The sequence below is a fragment of the Euprymna scolopes genome, chromosome 3 (assembly GCF_053919585.1).
Source record: "Euprymna scolopes isolate OS-2025 chromosome 3, ASM5391958v1, whole genome shotgun sequence".
Lineage (NCBI taxonomy): Eukaryota > Metazoa > Mollusca > Cephalopoda > Sepiida > Sepiolidae > Euprymna > Euprymna scolopes.
The window spans coordinates 19,436,350-19,456,443 of NC_136484.1; the positions used below are offsets into that span (position 1 = coordinate 19,436,350).

The 20,094-nt window shown below is 32.2% G+C and overlaps 1 protein-coding gene across 1 annotated transcript in view; it reads right to left on the reverse strand.

Moving 5' to 3' along the window:
• The window catches only part of LOC145252645 (gamma-interferon-inducible lysosomal thiol reductase-like), a 43,018-nt gene that overhangs the window by 16,756 nt on the left and 6,168 nt on the right, over window positions 1–20,094 (reverse strand). The gene's annotated exons all lie outside the window — the stretch shown is intronic.

Sequence of the window (20,094 nt, forward strand, 5' to 3'; positions counted from 1 at the left end):
ACAGCGAAGTAAAAGTCACAACACAGTTGATCTACAAAATTGATTATTTTTATTTAATTTCAACAATTCTGTGACAAATTGTTATTCTGTTTTGACATTTACTGAAAGGCACGACGGTTGTCTGGTGATGAAGAGATGGGTGGCCCGTCCCACATTTCTCTCTCTGTATCTCTCTGACTGACTTTTTCTCTGTCTCTCTCTCTCCCCACTCTTTCTGACTGACTTTTTCTCTGTAACGATTTTGTTTATAAACACATTCTTTCCCATTGGAATTTTTAATATTCCCTATGCCTATTGTCTCAGCATTTGACCGATATCTGCTCACATATTTCTGGGTCAAATTATACATTCTGTTAGACAATAGTGGAAAATCCCAAATTCTTAACATTTGAATTCATTTACGTCTGTGCAATCCATTGAATCTTTTTCCCCTGGTTGTGAATTATTTACCACCCAAAATAGATTTATATTACTATAGAATTTTCTTTTCTGGTTGAAATTATTTATTTGATTTATAATTAATTTAAATATTTTAGATATAGCTTTACTTAAAGGTTTAGTAATGCACGTCTTTGAACCTACAATAAACCTAGCACTAACTGGATTTTTGTGCATTTTAGGTATCCAATATATACATGGAAGTTTTTTTGTTTTTTTCTTCTGGCTTTAATCCTACTTTTTCACTAATAATATTATTATTCAGAATAATGCTATCTAAATTATATATATATATATATATATATATATATATATATATATATATATATATATATATACTAGAAAAAGTAACCGTCGTTGACTGGGTTCAAAAGCAGCCTACAAAAAATGGACTCTGATTTATTAAAATATGATAGGTTGTGAAAAGGAAGGGTTGTAAAGAGATAGCTTCGAATTTGGGGTATCAAAACCAAAGCAAAATATGATGAAAGTAAAAAATAAAATAGATAAACCCCATAATTTATTATACCATACCTGTTCACACTGAAACACTTATCACAATATTCTGTGGATCTATATTAACAAAACCTTGTTAAACTTTGTGACATATTTCCATTCTATGGAGGTCAGGCACGAACGAACACCCCATAATTTTATTATACCATATTTCTTGAAACACAAGCATAATTATCAAAGTATACTTACGCAGATAGATACGAAAAGTCTTTATTAAAGTTTGTGTCTATTTCCATTCTATTGAGGCCAGGCGCGAACGCAGACCCCACAATTTTATTATACCATCCCTATTTAAGTTAAAACATACTTATCACAGTATTCTTATGTACATCTATATCAAAAACACTTGTAGACGTTTTTTTTTTTTTTTAGTTTTTAAATTTTTCATTTCTATACTTTGTGGACCAGGCGTGAACGCAGACCCCACAATTTTAATGAACCACCGTTCTGCTAGATCAAACATACCCATTCTTGTGTCTCGATACATCTTCTATCATTATATGCAATCAGTTTTTTAAAATAGTCAACCATATAGGAGCCTATTCGTGACTAGACACACACACACACATGCACACACGTTCAGCTTATATATATATATATATATATATATATATATATATATGCAAATAATGTAATTCAGAGACTTAAATGTTCCTATTTACTTGCCTCCCTTCGAGGGCAGAGTTAGACACAATTGCGGTTTTTAATTTGGGGAAAATCCAGCTCCCTGCAAAGGGGCACTCTGAATCGAGGTCAGAAAAGATGAAGTGTAGTATAAGAACAGATACTACACTTTGTTCCCAGCCAAAAGGACAATGTTGGCCCACGTTGAATAATGGCCAACATTTAAGCCTTTAGTGATAAACATTTTTTTTATCAAAAACCCAATAGCTGTTTTTCTACTTGGGAAAATTTCATAACATTTTGATATATTACTACTTTCGAAACAATTTAGTAAGTAATATTGTTTTTCGTTACAAGGACATTTAAAAAAAAAAAAAAAAAAAAAAAAACTCGATCTTAACAAGCAACTAAAAATATGCAAATGAATTTTATTTGGAAAAAATGTGAAAAATCGTTGCTTGCTAAGATAGAACAAAGTGATTTGTTAAAATATGTCATTTTAAGCAAAAACAATATTACGTACTCAATTGTCATGCCTAAAATAGTAGTATATCCAAAAATTACGAAAATCCATAGAGTATAACAACTGCTTTTTTTTTTTTTTTAGTAAAAAAGTCTACTGCTATAGATAACAAATATTGCACGCCATGAACAATCTAAAATATTCGTTCGGAGTTATGTCCTCTGTGAATTTTATAACATCTGTCTACTTTATAACATCTATGAAAATGCAATTTTACCTAGTTTTCCGTAAAAATTACTTTTAACTATTAATAGCTTTATACTCTATAAATTTTTGTTTTTTTGGATATAAAATAAAATGGATGAACAAACAATTCTTAATCAGCAAGAATAGTCCATTTGTATTCCGAGATTGCATAAAGGAATGCATTTGTTTAATTTTACATAAAAATTTAGAGCTTAAAATAAAGTTATATTACAATAGAAAAATGCAAGCATGAAAAGTAATATGGTTAAGCTAAAACATGGAAAACTAAAGGACTAGTTGTTAAAACTGGAAAAGAAAAGCACAAGATATTCTAATAAAAAAAAACAATAAATTTATAACTTAAAATATTGCAGTATTAAGAATTAATGATATAATGTTATAAATTGTATTTTTAAAAAGTTCTTAATGCTGCAATATTTTAATTTATAAGTTTATGTTTTTTACAAAAATATCTTGTTCTTTTCTTTTCCAGTTTTAACAACTAGACCTTTACTTCTCCATGTTTAAGCTTAACCATATTACTTTTCATGCCCTAATTTTCTATTGTAATCCATGATTTTTCTAGGCTTCAGTAAATTCATTTGTTTTTTGTTTAATTTCAGTCTTATTTTTTGCCCACATAAACATAACATACATATATGTAATAACAATGTACGGCACTCGTCTGCTTTCAATAAAATCCCCTAGTTATCTCCCTTTCATTCTTTCATTCTCTCTGTTTCACTTGTTATTTCTTTTTTTTGCGAGAGCGGTGAATTGGTAGCAACAGTGGTCGCTGAAGTGACGTGGTTGCTATAGAAACTAGTTATAAAAAACGTCGCTCACCTACTTACATTTTTTACGATTTTGAACACCAGTAAATTCATCATAACATTTGTTTTACTGAATGAAAATTGAAACTTTTTTTTCACAATATAGCTGAGAAAATGATCTAAAAACTGTAATAATTGTTTGAAATTTGGTCGAAAAATGAGTGACTTGAATGAACTACTTTAAAGTAGTTCTAAATGACTAAAACTGCTACTTAATCATATATTCAAACCAGGTAGTGTTTGAATGATAAATAAACGCTAGCGCATACATAAAAATTGTAACCCAATATTTTATCTGTAAATTTGACGAGTCTGTGGTGATTATTTTTATTTGAACTGAAAGCTTAAACTGCTAACTTGTTTTTGTTTTTTTGTTTTGATTTTTTGTTTTTTGTTTTTTTGTTTTTTGTTTTTTTGTTTTTTGGTTGATTAGCAAGATTGCTTTTATCCAATGAGAATGCGGTATCATTCAGTCAGAATGTGTGTAGAGTTTGACTTATTAACGACATTAGTTTTCTTTTTTATTTGAGCATTGAATATTAGAATATTCCATTTTCAATCTAAGGGGTGGTCAGAATGATAACGGTCAAAGCAACAAGCGTAGTTATATATAGATTATGCTGATTTTTATGTAAGAAGAAATGTAATTGTTTAGCTGTTAGTGATCTTAGGAAAATTGGTAAATGTGACATAGGCTGAAATGGTGAAACTGTGTTATTTTTATTAGTGTGAAGTCAGTTTAAATAGTGAAACTGTGCTTTTTTAATGGCATAAGCTAAATTTTTTTTAACCTTATTGAAAAATTTTATAAACTAAACTTTATAATATACAAAATTCGATAGAACATTAACTCTATAATAATATATACGAAATATGCAAGAATTAAAATATCATAGTTAAGCGGACTTTACAACCGGGTTTTGCCAACATCAGTATATTACATATGAATGAATCTCCTAGAATTTCCACAGGTCCCACTAGTGTGTATATATATATATATATATATATATATATATATATATATATATATATATATATATGCATATATATATATATATGGCGATTAAGCTACACTGAATATTCCGCGTTTCATCCACTCTAGGACTCTTCAGGCTTATGCGCAAATTTTGTGGTTGTTTGTCGTTTTTATATATGCATCTTCTATTGAAATTTTAGTTAGCCAATCAGCTTTCTAGTATCCACCGCGCCCTTCCTATCAGTCAATGACTATGCACTTATCAGACAAAGGCCTATTTGACCTCTGGTTGACCTGTTCCTTTGTGTGTGCTCTATTTAGCCTGGATATCTATCTAGTTTCTTGATCTGTTTTAAATCTAGGTTAGGGTTTTTTATATACAAATATATACATATGTACATACATATATGCACACATATATACATATATATATAAATATATATACATACATATATGTGCGATCGTTTATGTATATTCATGTTTATTTCATTTATTCATTTGTTTATTTTCTGTTGCTTTTGTTAGTTTTAAAACTACTTTGTATCGCTATCCTAGAGTAAATTTTATCTTGTGAACACAGTGGTTTGCTATTTCTCTTCTACAGTTTAATAGATGTTGAGGTTCTTTAAAGTACAGGATAGCAAATTTTTCATGAAGGCATAATCTACATGGGTCGTCTAGGTCCCTACACGTGGTAGCTTGTCTTATTATTTTCCATTCGACTACCGGCGAATGTCCGCTTCCCTTGAGTTCTCAGTATTTATTTGCTAGCATTGTTTTTATACGGTGTTTTTATTGTTGAATGTACTTTTGTGGTCATAATATCGAGTTTTGAAATCTAAGGAAGTCATACCTACATAATATTTCTTGTTATTCGGGTTTTCTTTCGCAAATATTGTGGCCTGGTAAACTACGCTTTTGGTTAGACATTTATCTTGAAGTGGGCAAAGGGTGCGGTGTCTACAGTTGCATTTATCTTGTTTGTTATTAGTATTTTTATTCCTAGTATGGTTGTTCTTTTCCAGGGTTGGTTTATTATTATTATTATTATTATTATTATTATTATTATTATTATTATTATTATTTCTGCTAGTGTTAGTTTTATTTTTGTCATGGGGTCTACTTTTTTTATTGTTTATTTTGTTGTTGTTTACATTGTTTTTATGTGCTTTAATTATTATCTCTAAATTTTCGCAACAACTGTAGGATAACTGTAAGGTATCTTTATTGAAAATTTTGTGTAAGGGGTTAGTTGCGGGAAGGTGTTTTTCAATAAGATCTAGAAATTTCTTGCCAAGTTTTGTTTTTAACAAGCATATTTGATACTACGGATGTCGGCCTATATACAGATGACGGACTAGCTATAATAAAAAAAAAACTCCAACAAAGTCAAGGGAGATAATTTTAAGAAAATCATACACAAGGAAATGAAACAATTAGGCTTAAAAGCAGACGTATCAGCTAACATAAAAATAACAAACTTCCTGGGCGTCACATTAAATTTAGATAAAAACACATATGAACCCTACTTAAAAGATAACGCTACTCCAATATACGTAAAACCTAAGTCCAATCACCCACCATCAATTATAAAACAGATTCCTAACTCGATCATAAGTAGACTCAGTAATAACTCAAGCGATGAAGATGCATTTAACAGGTCAACCAATATCTATGAAACACACAAAATTTCAATAAAAATACCTTAAAGTTATCGTACAGTTGTTGCGAAAATTTAGAGATGATAATTAAAGCACATAATAACAAAATATTAAATAAAAACAATATAAACAGCAACAAAATAAACAATAAAAAAGTAGACACCATGACAAAAATAAAACTAACACTAGCAGAAATAATAATAATAATAATAATAATAATAATAATAATAATAATAATAATAAACCAACCCTGGACAAGAACAACCATACTAGAAATAAAAATACTAACAAGAAATATTATGTAGGTATGACTTCCTTAGATTTCAAAACTCGATATTATGACCACAAAAGTACATCCAACAATGAAAAACACCGTATCAAAACAATGCTAGCAAATAAATACTGGGAACTCAAGGAAAGTTGACATTCGCCGGTAGTCGAATGGAAAATAATAAGACAAGCTACCACGTGTAGGGACCTAGACGACCCATGTAGATTATGCCTTCATGAAAAATTTGCTATCCTGTACTTTAAAGAACCCCAACATCTATTAAACTGTAGAAGAGAAATAGCAAACCACTGTGTTCACAAGATAAAATTTACTCTAGGATAGCGATACAAAATAGTTTTAAAAGTAGCAAAAACAATAGAAAATAAGTAAATAAATGAAATAAACATGAATATGCATAAACGATCACACATATATGTATGCATATATATGTGCATATATGTATGTACATATATATATATATTTATAAATAAAAAAAAACCCTAACCTAGATTTAAAACAGATCAAGAAACTAGATATCCAGGCTAAATAGAGCACACACAAAGGAACAGGTCAACCAGAGGTCAAATAGGCCTTTGTCCGATAAGTGCATGGTCATTGGCTGATAGGAAGGGCGCAGTAGAAAGCTGATTGGCTAACTAAAATCTCAATAGAAGATGCGTATATAAAAACGACAAACAACCACAAAATTCGCGCATAAGCCTGAAGAGTCATAGAGTGGATGAAACGCGGAATATTCAGTGTAGCTTAATCGCCATATATATTTTATAACTTACTAACTAGCTCTACGTACGTATTGAGCACTTTTTAAGTAAATACTTAAAGTTTACGCATAAATTTATATATATATATATATATATATATATATATATATATATATATATATATACGAAGTATTTGATAAATATTTTTCAGTATTCATTCCCTTATGTCCCTTTCCCTAACCAACGTTCATTCAGTAAACTTACGATCGAAGTCCTTGAAGGAATTCATTTATTTTCTTTGCAATAATAGCTTACCCGTGGCATTGCGTTGGTTGGCCTCTTGAAACGGTAGGCAGATCATTTGTTGTGCTTCTTCAATCGACGAAATCAGCCGAATTCATAGATGATTTGTTATCCTGAAATACCTCTCTCTCTCTCTCTCTCTCTCTCTCTCTCTCTCTCTCTCTCTCTCTTGACCGCCTTTACAGCACAGTCGCTGAATTGCAATGAAAATTGAATGCACAAATATGAAGAACGTTTAAAACCGCCATTAGATCGCATCTTGTTGATCCCCGACATTTGTATAATAATAGTGTATCTATTTACAATGCCTCCCCACGGGACAGAGTTAGACACCAGGGTCGTTTTTTAACGTGGGAAAAAAGGTATAAAAATAAAAATTGTCTCGATCGTGAAGGACTGTCCCTCCACTGAAAGAGAACAAGAAATTGAAGTGTAGCATCCGAAGAACAGATACTACACTTTGAGATATTAAATCTTTTATTCAAGCAAAAATAAACATGAACAAAAAACTTAGGCACAAGGCCAACTCAAAAGGGGGGAAAATTGGGGTCGTTGGTCATCCTTATCACTCTAGAACTAAACAAAATTTTCTCATAGCTAGAATCTTCTTCCACCATAACACCGCATTCACACTTTCGTACTTGGGGGCGTCCTACTAAGCACTCAATTTTTAAAACATTTTTTATTAGCGTGTAAAAACAAAAAAGATACTACACTTTGATCTTGGCCAAAAGGCCAAAGAGTAGTAGTTACGTTCAGCTCAGCAATCATTTACTTGCATGGTAGTCAAGCAGTAACATCATAAACGTTGTTCCTGTTTCCCTTGGGTTCTGGATTGATGTATGGAGAACAATGTGTGACATTCCAATAAAAAGAGTCCTTACGCAAGTTGTTCAACGCAGAATTTATTTTAATAAAAATCAGTAGATACAAAAAATATTTCATTTTAATTCAATAAAAAGTCTCTCTGCTTAAAGACAAATTTGTTTGTGGAGATCTCTGAAATGTTAGCACGTTTATAAAAAGTCAGACAAATTCCAATATTCAATCAATACGATTTCATCGACTTTGAACATAGAACACCTTGTTCGACATGAACTTCTCTTTGACATGAAACGTCATCAACCCAAACTCATCTCTACAAAAACACTTAAGTATCTCCTCTGTCTTTTGATCATAACTTATGTTCAACAATTTTCACAATAATACAACTTGGCTTTTGACTAAGATATAAATGTAAGATCTATTTTGACAATACATTTCATCTGTTTCCTCTTTGTAGACTGAGACAACTTTTTTTGTTTCAATCCAGAATTCCCTCGCGGATGGGGGGGGGGGGCATTAAAAACTGACCTTGTGTCTAACTGTACTCTCGGGAAAAAGCAAGTAAACAGATATTCCTATACACAAACACACATCGCCGACATAGACACAAACACACACACACATATATATATATATATAATTTTTAAAATATAATTATCCACTGACACATGTTTTGTCGTTTACGACTCATCAGAGTGGCTGAATCTAGCGAGATTCGAAATCGGGACCCCATGGTAAGGGGCCTAAGCCCTTACCGCTCATCCACCACGCACGTTTGAATATATCGCGATTTACTTAGATGTTGTTTGTTTTTGTTTTTGCGATACTTCCCACACACACACACACACACACACACACACACACACACACACACACACATATATATATATATATATATATATATATATATATATATATATGGGAAGTTAAAAAAATAAGAATAAAATCGATTTTTTAAGATGAGACTTATCGGGATAATGCAAATTGTTTTGGAGCTTATATAGGATATCAATAAAATAAGAAAACAACAATATATAAAAATATATACTAATGTATATAGATTTATTCATTTATTCAGTAAGGATGATGCATCAATTAGAGAAGTGGAATAAGTATAACACTTTATATCATGGTATTTTGAATCCCAATGCTTCTCATCAGAAGAGGAGAGAAGATGTTAGGTAACATAACAGGGATGCGACGTCTAATAATAGTTACATTAGAAGCGAAATAACGCACGACCCTTAAACTATCGACTGACTTCTTTGATGCAACGAAATAATTGTGCAGGGAGAGATAAAATATTGAGACTGTTTAGAGAGGGAATGGGAGAACTAAAGTGATCTCTGTGATATAGGAGGATCACTTTAGTTCTCCCATTCCCTCCCAAAAACAGTCTCAATATTTTATCTCTCTCTGCACAATTATTTCGTTGCATCAAAGAAGTCAATCGATAGTTTAAGAGTCGTGCGTTACACGGGTCAGAAAATCATAATTAAAACTTCTCCCCTCGCTTATATAAATTCTATTTCATTAAAAGTTATTAATGAGGATGATTATTCATTGTTTTTCATATTAGAAAGAAAGCTTAGTGAAAAAGGTTGAGGATATTTCGATGTAAGAGTTGGTTATAAGTGAGCAGACGACATTGAAAGGATTCTAGCAGTTAGTGTGTGTGTGTGTGTGTGTGTGTGTGTGTGTGTGTGTGTGTGTGTGTGTGTGTGTGTTTCGTGCTTTGTAAGTGTGAGTATGCGTGAGTTGACATGTCAGCAGGCTCAAAGGCCAATGAAATGTCGCTGAAGGTGTTGGTTCACGGATGTCGGTTCAACTGGTTTATTGAAGAAAAAAGTCTGGCTTTTTAAGGAATCAAAGTGCCTCCCAGAAAGACCATTTTGAATAAATTCAGAAAATTCTCTGATTAATCCAAAATATCTAGGATAGTGTATGCACAGACGATGTGCACACAAACAAGTTTAGTCATTTTATTTTTATGCTGAGATGTAAACATCGGTAGCCACAATATTTGAGCACAGTAGAGGGAGCCCACCTTCTTTATTGCAGCATTTGCAATGTCCTCAATGTACTTGTTCCAAAGCAAGTTGCCTGTGAATGCTAAATAGAGGGGTTTGAACGATGAGCTCTCAGGTAAGATGTTATTTATCATGGAAAATGTTGTAAAAGAAAAAAAGCTTAGTCTTAATAGCATTAAATGTTACCACTGACAGTCCAATTTACTACTGACTGAGATTGAGTGCATTAGTTAGCGTGTTTTCATCAGCAAATATATCCCTCTCAGACACAATTTTATCAGGGAACTTATTTATGAATATCAGGAATGATACAAGGCAACGGATCGATCCTTGGGACACACCTGCATTAATATCATGTTGTTTAGACCTATGGCCATCGAGGAAAACCTGGATTTTTCTCTTGTCTAGTAAAGATTTTTATTATGTTAAGTATTCGTCCATTAATACCATATGATTTTATTTTCATGAGAAGCTTTTCATGCCAGAGCTTGTCAAAGGCTTTGAATATATCAAGGACTACAATATAAAGTTTTGCATGGGTTCAAATACCCTATATATGAAGTTTCATATCTGTAGACCGAAAACTGACGGAGGAGTATGGTAGGCAAGATTTTTTAAACAAAAATATATAAGCATACATAAATATATATAGAAAGAGGTTTGTGTTTATTATACTCTTTTTACGCAAATGTTATGCAAGTATAAATCATGTAGAATATCTGCATGAATATAATTACATGTAATAGTTAACTAAAGATAAGAAAACCGAAAAAGAATAATAGGGAATTAATTAAAATGAATGTTTAAAAAAAAAATGCAAATTAGCCAGATCTTTTGCAGATAAATGCAATTCCACAGCTCATATATAACGAAGTTGTATTTTCTTTTTAAATAAATAGAAAAACGGGTTTTTAATATGGATATCAATAAACAAAAAAAAAAGCAAATTCATATACATATATATTTTAAGTTACTTACTGAAATTCTCACCTATTTTATTTTATTAAAATAAACCTGTAACGTATAATTTCTACCTGCCCGGCTAATTTATTTATTTATATATTTATATATATATATATATATATATATATATATATATATATATATATATGCATGTATATATGTATATATATATTTTTATGTTTACGTTTTTATGTTTTTATATATACTTAGGCATGTGTTCTCCCCCCATTGATGTGTCTCCGTACGTTGTACAGGTGTACGCGTGTATGTGTATTTATGGGTGTGTATGTGTGTGTGTATTATTTATTTATCATAAACAATTCCTTAATTTTTTTAATTTTTAATTTATTTTATTAACTTACTGATATTCTTACCTATCATTATACTATCAAAATAAAGCTGTAACGTATAATTCATTAATATATCCTCCTATTTTTCCTTCTCTTTTTCTTTCCTTTTTTTATAAATAATAAACAATAAATATTTTTCAATCTCTCCCTGCCCGGCTAAATCACTTTAAACCCCATTTGCAACCCGTTCTTTCCTCCCCCCACCACACCATGCCCACTAACATTAACTCTCCAACCTGTTGCCATGGTGATCATTTAAATTAACTGTTACTTATGCCGTTATAAATAAGAATAGCGTCTTTTAATTTTAAACCGTTATAAATTTAAAAAAAAACGTATATAAGAATTAACACATAATTAATATTTAATTATAAACCCCTCTCTTATTATATACACTCCTACTACTTTAAATTCCAACGTCCTCTCCCTTCCACTCCCCTCTTCTTTTCTAACTCCCCTTCATCTACGATTTTTCCATTCTTATTTGATACTATAACTTAGTCCATCTATGAATTCTGACGATGCTAGGTGGATATTTCCTCTCTTCGAGGATCTTCCTCTAGCTGAAACAATATGTAAACTCATTCTGGACTCACAGTAATAAATTTCCTATATACTGCTCTGGCTACACATTGAGCACTCTAGTCCGGTTTTTTCACCACTGGTAAATATATATATATATATATATATATATATATATATATATATATATATATATATATATATTAAAAATGATGTAATGGAAACATATTAAAGGTATTTGCAGTTTCTCTTCCAATTTTCAGATTTTAATTATGTCAAATCACACTTTATTTCCTTTTGATGGATTGATTGTTGCTATTTCTTCTGATGACTTAAGTGCATAATAGATTCACTGATTGATATAATAATTAAGTGATTGATTTTGCGCTACGAAACAGATACTGTCAAGAATTGTAAATGTCAACTGAATTAAATGAATAAATAATAAGATGGTCAACATCATGAATTTTGGAATATAGTTTTTTGTCATTTCTTCACTATATATATATATATATATATATATATGTATATATGTATATATGTATATATATATATATATATATATATATATAGCATGTGTGTGTATAATTCCACATGTAAAATGACAAATACTTTTAACGTAGCTTAGTTTACATAGTCAACATTCCATTTGTAACAATTGGATGTGTGTATTTTTTTCAATATTTTTTCCTTCTCTTTTCCTGCTATTCCTTAAAGTTAAACCAGTTTTATTCATCGATTTAAAGTTTCCGCGCCTTTTTTTTCCCAAACCCTGCGGCTGTGTCAAGTAAGCACGTTTCTTTCCTTTGTCAATATCCGCTAATGGCTTTATGGTCACAATAATTATCATTGGACACATCCATGGGTTTTATCGATTTCCAACTATTTGAACACACAAACAATTCAAACTGTCTGTAGAGTTATTTATGGAGTGTTGCAGAAATGCCACCAGGTACGAAGCGAACGAAGAGATGATCAATATAAAAATGTCTGGTATACAGCAATGAATATTTTAAAGCTATTCCTGGCTTTCAATATACTCCCCAGATGACGAGAGGGAGAGGATGCACTGGATCATCTTTGAGGGGTTACATTTTTATTATCTGTTTTCAGCTTTTCTTTTCGTCTCTTTTAAGAATGAAATTTCTCTCACTTTTGAATTTTCATTATTTTATCTCGAGTGTGTGTGTGTGTGTGTGTGTGTGTGTGTGCGCGCGAAAAGGTTTAAACTTAATTTAGAGATTGTGGGGCAGCATACTACGAACATTCGTACATTCACCTCCCCCCCCCCTCACACACACATGACTGTTATGGCTTCCAGGCTTTGGTAAAAAGGGGAGATAACTCTTTTGAAAATGAAAGATAAAGAGATAACAGTAAATGTTCTTATAAGATAACTAATTCCATAAATCACAACGGTATTCATTAATCAAACACGTTGGCTCCCTTTCTTTTTTTTTTCTTTTTTTTTTTTTTGTTTTCCATTTTTCAGAACTACTTAAAATGAATATCATAATCGTACCGTGTGAATCCAAAAATTCTATTGTTGGCATTGGTATTTTTCTAGTCAGAATTCTTTCTAGAAAGACATCAGGGATTACAGGAGGAGCCAGGTGAAGGTTGCCAACATCCTAAGTGAAAGGGGTTTCGTGGAATGAACTGGATTCGAACTTGGAACACCCAAATCATCAGTCTATGTCATTAACCACTAAACCACCGTAATCTCCCGGTAATTTGAATGAGAAGAATCTACTCCTGTGGATTAAATAAAGAAGAATTCTGTCGCCTCCCAGAATGAATACGATCTAGGACTAACCAATGTTAGATGTTGTCATTTACTATATAGCAAAGGGTGGGTGGGACCGTGATACCATCCCAATGTACGGAATTGACTAATCAACTACCAAATGCAACAACCACTATGTGGTATGCTTTTTGATTTATTCGGTTTATACTTTCTAGCCTTATATACTATTGACCATTTTAATTAAACTCAGAGAATTCAAACTTAGAGAACCACTTTGATATCATGATGAGATCTCCAGACACGGCTTTGGTAATTGACCTGGTGGGTCTGTACATACTGAAGAGGATATATATATTAAAAAAAAAATACCGTGTTTAAATGGGGAAGTAATCTGTAATTATTTGAAGTATACTACATAGTGGATTTTAAAGAGGAAATCTTAAACAAAAAGTTAGATTCTATACAAAGCTGTCTTCATCGAAATAAATTCCTGTTATCACACCTAAAACCTGATTGAAATAAGGAAATAAAACCTGATTGAAAGAAAGGAAACATTTACAGAATATATTGAGGGTGAAATGTAAGTGTACAAAGATAATTCTTAAATTTAATTTTAAAATGGTGCAATAAATAAATAAATTAGTAGATCTTCATCTTGACATATGGGAAAACAAATAATTATAACCTAAATAGAAGAAATAGAAGTAGTTTGGGTTTTAATAATCGTTATAGATAATATTAATAAAATTATACCTGAGTAATTTCAACAGCACAAGAATGGAAAAAAATCTAACATTAAATAACTGCAAGATATTGAGACAGGTAGGCTAAGATGGAGTAAATAAACTTAATAAAATTATAAAGTTAACAATAAATGAGAAATTAAACTGGGATTGGCATAAAGAAGTTAATGTTAGAATTATAAGTTTAAAATTAAACGAGGGGGATTAATAAATACTAAAATCAAAATATTAGAATATGAATGCCTAAAACATAAAGAAATTGGTAAATTGATAAAAATTTAATAAACAGAGTTATCTCCTTTACAACGTGAAAACTTTAAGAATGTTATTGAAGAGAACAGTAAAACCGATTAAGATAGAATACTTATATAATTGATAAAAAATTAAAAACATGAATTTAAAATTTAAATTACTGACACAAGTGTGGAATGAAGATAAATTTTAATTAATAATTTTTAATGAACCTTTTAATTACAATTCCTTCTCAAAAAATAAAACGTTAAGCAAAATCAATTATGAGATCGTAAATGTAAACAAAATTGATACGAAACTATTGTAGATTGATGGGAATATAGTTGAGACATATAAATTTAAATTAAAATTTGGTGGGTGTTGTTTAGTATTTAGAAAATAAATCAATTAAATAAATAACTTGGAGAACAAAAATAATTACTGAAATAAAGAAACACACAGAGGATTAATGCAATATTAAGATAGGCAATTCATTGAAATATAATTTACAAAGTAAAAATATGGAAATGGGACGCTTTATAAATTCCATGGCTAACAAAAAAATTATTAAACAAAGAAACAAAGAAGAGTGGGCGGTAGTAGGTTCAACTGCTTGCTCTCTTAAATAGAGATTAGAAATGTGTCGACGTATGTATAAATAGTGTAATTCGCCGTCTAAAGAGAGGCTGTTTTGGAATATTTTTGAATGACATAATGTTTGAAATTGCCCGAATGTTCATGAAACAATTGTAACGAATATGAAAATACACAAGATGATGCTCTCATTTTTTATTTTCGTCTTGATTTTGCGAAAATCTTATATATATATATATATATATATATATATATATATGTGTGTGTGTGTGTGTGTGTGTGTGTGCTCTCTATAATGAGTCTCTTTGAACTTATGAGTGTTAAACGTTCTGATATGTGATTCATTTAGTGTATTCTCTAGTGTGTGTTGATGCGTGTATGCATGTATTAACAGTTTATAGACAGGGTGTAAACAAGAGACCGACACCGGTGTCGGTTGGCACACCAACAAAAACACATACCTCCAATCTTCCTTCCATGCGTCTTAAAATTAAAGGTGCTTTTCTCCGAAATTGAAAACGTTCAGGCGTGAACTAATCATTTATTCCTTGCTGAGTTCCTTTTTATAGTAGGTACGCTTTGTATAAGACTACATTTTGCTAATTCGCCCCTTTCTGACTTCCATAGTCATCCTGTCCAAAAAAAAAAACGTCTGTTTGCTAACGTGTTGCATATCGAACTAATCTCCTTCGTAACTAAAACTCTACGTCTCAAAATCTACCTTTTTCATTACGTCATTACTAAAGGTCCTTGCTGAGGTTTTGTCACGTATCTTTGTTTATAATATGGTTAGCTTAAATTCCATCTATCAAATTACCATCAAGTTAACGTTTTTGTTTGTGCTAGTTATGTAAACTAACATTACTTTCTATGAAAATATTTCATCATAAATAATTTTATCTGAAAATATGAATAACTATCATTTCGGTGTTGCCCGGCCAAAATCTAGTAACGCTACTGACTGGACTTAACAGCCACGTGTTTTTGTAGTGAATTGCAGAGAACCAAATGTTCACATTACGACTTTTAAATAAAAATGTTCAAAATGAACCTAGGCATATCATCTCACACAGAACTTACGATGAAACCAATAAATGCAAACATGTTTATACTTTAATCCAATTCCAAAAGTTTCTGTTATATTTTTTAGTTATATTTTTACTTACTTTGAAAAGTTGACAACAAAACAGTAATAAACAAAAAATGAGGTACAAGGCCACTCAAAAATTGGGGAGGGTCGTCTATGGCCATCCTCGTCACTGCTTGTCTATGCTGATCCTTGCTTAAGTTCTCATTCACCACACCGGAAGTTTGTCCTACTTAAGATTCCCAAATCATATCGTGTGTGTGTGTGTGTGTGTGTGTGTGTGTGTGTGTGTGTGTGTGTGTGTGTGTGTGTGTGTGTGTGTGTGTGATATTTTTTATGCATATATATTTAACAGACAATAAAATAACTTTGTAGACATAGAACTATTTCAAAAGTCGTTTTGTTGTATTTCATTGGCTTGGGAGGGGAAAAAAAGGGTCCAATAAATAAGATCAAAATGTTAGTAAGAACCTCTCAATCCTCTCTATGCTTGGTGTGAGACGAAAAATAAGCAGGTCGCTCTCTACATGAATTTTAGGTAGGATTTTAAAAAGTGGGGTTGGGAGGCGGGAATGTGAAGTTGCTTCAAGGTAACTTATTGGGTGGCTGGGGACGAAAATAGAAAAAGTCAGGGTATGGGCATCTTGGAGGTGTCCTATCGAGGATGGAGGGGACCATTCACTCGGCTAGCTAAGAACCTAGTCTAAGCAATTGTTTTTGAGGCCTCGAGTCCAGCAGGATCTGGTACCGTGCGTGCCATGCCTAGGCAGGGAATAAGAACTCCAACTTGGCATCTCTACGAATGCACAAACTCGTTATCTTTATCCATCTCAGTTCACAGGCCTCAAAGAGTAATCTTTTCCTATCACATCTGAGCTTTACCTCTTAAGTACCAGTAGTTTGTTTTGTGAGCCTATGAAGAAGAATTTAAACAACAACCTCTAAACCTACTTACTCATCAACAAGTTGCGTCCACTAGTGACTTAAAAACTCACTAAACACGATACTCACCTTCATCCTTCCAAAAGTTGCTCTTCAAGAATTTGTATCTTTTTTTTTTCTTTCTCATTTTCACATCTTAAAGTGAACATTTCTGGCAATCGTTAATTTTTTTCACACATACTTTGCCACTGACATTGATATTTAACGTACCCACATAACAGGACTTTATGCCCAAACGCTCCCTTCTTTTGGCTGCCTTACATACTGTCCCCCTCCATACTTTATATGGAACTCCAGTTGTGCAGTGACTCTAATTTATAAACTATTTAGCTTACAGCTAATTAAATACCTACCAAAATAATAGTCAGTTGTGATTTGTTTAAAATATAAATGAAAAGAATTATATATATAATTGATATAAATCTGCGGACAAATACAAATGGCTGACAATTTCTCCGAACATTTCCTTTGATAACAAATCGATCTCTTTCTGAAGAGTTGAATTCGTTGATGAAGTTCGAACAAAATCAATGAAATCAGAAACAGACAACTTGACCTTTTAGATAAAAACCATATTTAATGTGGAGTTTGGCGGAATTAAGAAGCCAATTAAAATGGCGCTCAGTAGAACGCATATATCCGCTACAACTCCATAATAAAACTTGAAAATTACTAATAAAGAATATTCACACTTACATGGGGATTTTGCCTTCGCCAACAAAATCAAGAATTTAAGCTACTTCTGAAATGGAATTTTCTCTGTTCACTGTGGCAAATTGCTGGTCGTATGCAGTTCTAGGAGGTCCATGTTCCTAGGCTTTACAGGAACGGTTTTACTAGGCTCTCTTTAGAAAGGGGTTAGTTTATTGATAATCGCCGGAGGTACCCCTATTAGAGAATTCTGACAGGGCTACTAGGGCATTTTTTCAAGGCCAGAGTGTTTCTTTTTTTTCAACCTGATTTTCCAAATCTAATGTCTAATCCACCCACTATAGAAGGGAGATAAATACTACTAATAAAGAATAATTGTTTAAACTGAATGGTATGGAAGCCTATAGGATTTGAATGTCTAAATAAGAACGTCTGCTTTTTGTAGAGAAGAAAGTTTAAACTCGCCCCTATGAAACACAAATATACATTTAATTCACATGGAATCTCAAAATTTAATCAAACAGAATAAAGAAACAATACGGACAAAGCTAGATTGTAAAAATGTTTGCTCTATATATCAGACTTTCCAAGCTATTAGTGCCTACCTACAATAAATACAACATCGGTATAAACATTTTTACATAAAATTTATGTAAAATTAATTCATAACAGATTTTAACACATTTCAAAAGAGAAGGAATGAACAAGTTGTGTGCTGTATCCAAACCATCATAATCACCTCGTCAGCATCGGACAAAGTCAAACTCTTTTCCAAGAACTTCGCAGCTAACTCTACCTTGTATTTCCTCCTGGGTCTGAAAACACAGTGTGACATACAAATATATGTGTGTGATGTTGCCAAGCTAATCAAAAACCTTGATTCCAGTAAAGCAACTGGCCTTGATGTCATTCCAATTGTAGTGCTGAAAAAGCTTCAACTAGAACTTCCCTCCATACTTACAAAATTGTTTAAGCATTGTCATAAGAATTACTTCCCAATACCCTTGAAAACCTCATCAGTATGTCCTGTATTTGAAAATTCGAGTGATCGGTCATCTTCCTCTCAATACAGACTAATAAGTCAACTGTATGTCATGAGTAAGTTACTGGAATCTGTGTTAAATAGAGAAATAGTCAACCACCTCAGCAAAAATAACCTTCTTAGTGACATGCAATATAGTTTCCGTTCTGCTAGATCTACAGCAGATGTGCTTACAGTTATATCTCATAGGATTAGTGAATCTCTCAATAGAGGTTTTCTTTTTAGGGCAATTGCTCTTGACATATCAAAGACCTTTGATAGTGTATATCATAACGGTCTACTCCACAGGATCTCCAGCTATGGTATAGCTGGAAATGTATTCTCAATTATTAAATCATTTCTCTCTGATAGGTTCATAAGAGTAGTGGTTGATGGGCAGAAATCAGAAGCTCACAGTATTAATGACTGTCAGGGGTTCATCCTGGGCCCAATTCTCTTCCTGATCTATATCAATGATCTCCCAAATCACATTCTAAGATCATTTATAAACATTTATGCTGATGACACTTCTATCTATGGCAACACTTCAAAGGCCGTAAATGACCAAGTTCTCTCTGATTCTCTCTCCTCTGTTCTTCAGCATGTGGTGCAGTAGGGAAAAAGATGACTGGTTAATTTTAATGCATCCAAAACCAAGCTTCTATCTTTATATCATCAATGCTCTGATCACTGCCTGGCATCAATTGAAATGAACAGCTCTCGTCTTGGGGAGGTTCCATGTTTGGACAAGCTTCTGGGTCTTAATCTGAAATGGAACACGTATATCAAATCCGTTGTCAAGGTCGCTGGAAAAATGACAGGATCATTCTACCATTCCAGTAGATATCAACCTGCTGATGCAATTCTCTACCTGTATAAGAGCCAATTACGTCCAAGTACTGTTTCCACATCTGGGCAGGAGCTGCCAGAAGCACTAACTCTGCCTTGAGAGAGTTTAAAATAGACTTTGTAGCCTAGTGGGGGATGTCCTTTTCTTTTCCCAGCAACCTCTTTCTCAGAAGACATTGCGAGCCTGTCTTTGCTTTATCTTTATTTTCATGGTGTGCTCGTCTGAGCTCCAAGCTACAGTCTCTCCTTGTCAAACTTTCACAAAAAACACTCATCTAGCTGAAACCACTATCAATAATTTGCCCCATTCTTTATCTATGCCTAAACCTAAATGTAGATTCCATGAACAAAGCTTCTTTCTTAAAATTACACGCCTGTGGAATTCACTTCTGTTTTTCTGCTTTCCAACTGACTACAATATGGTTGTCTTCAAGTCCAACGTAAACAAGTTCTTGACGAGTCATCCGCATAATTAATCCAATTTAC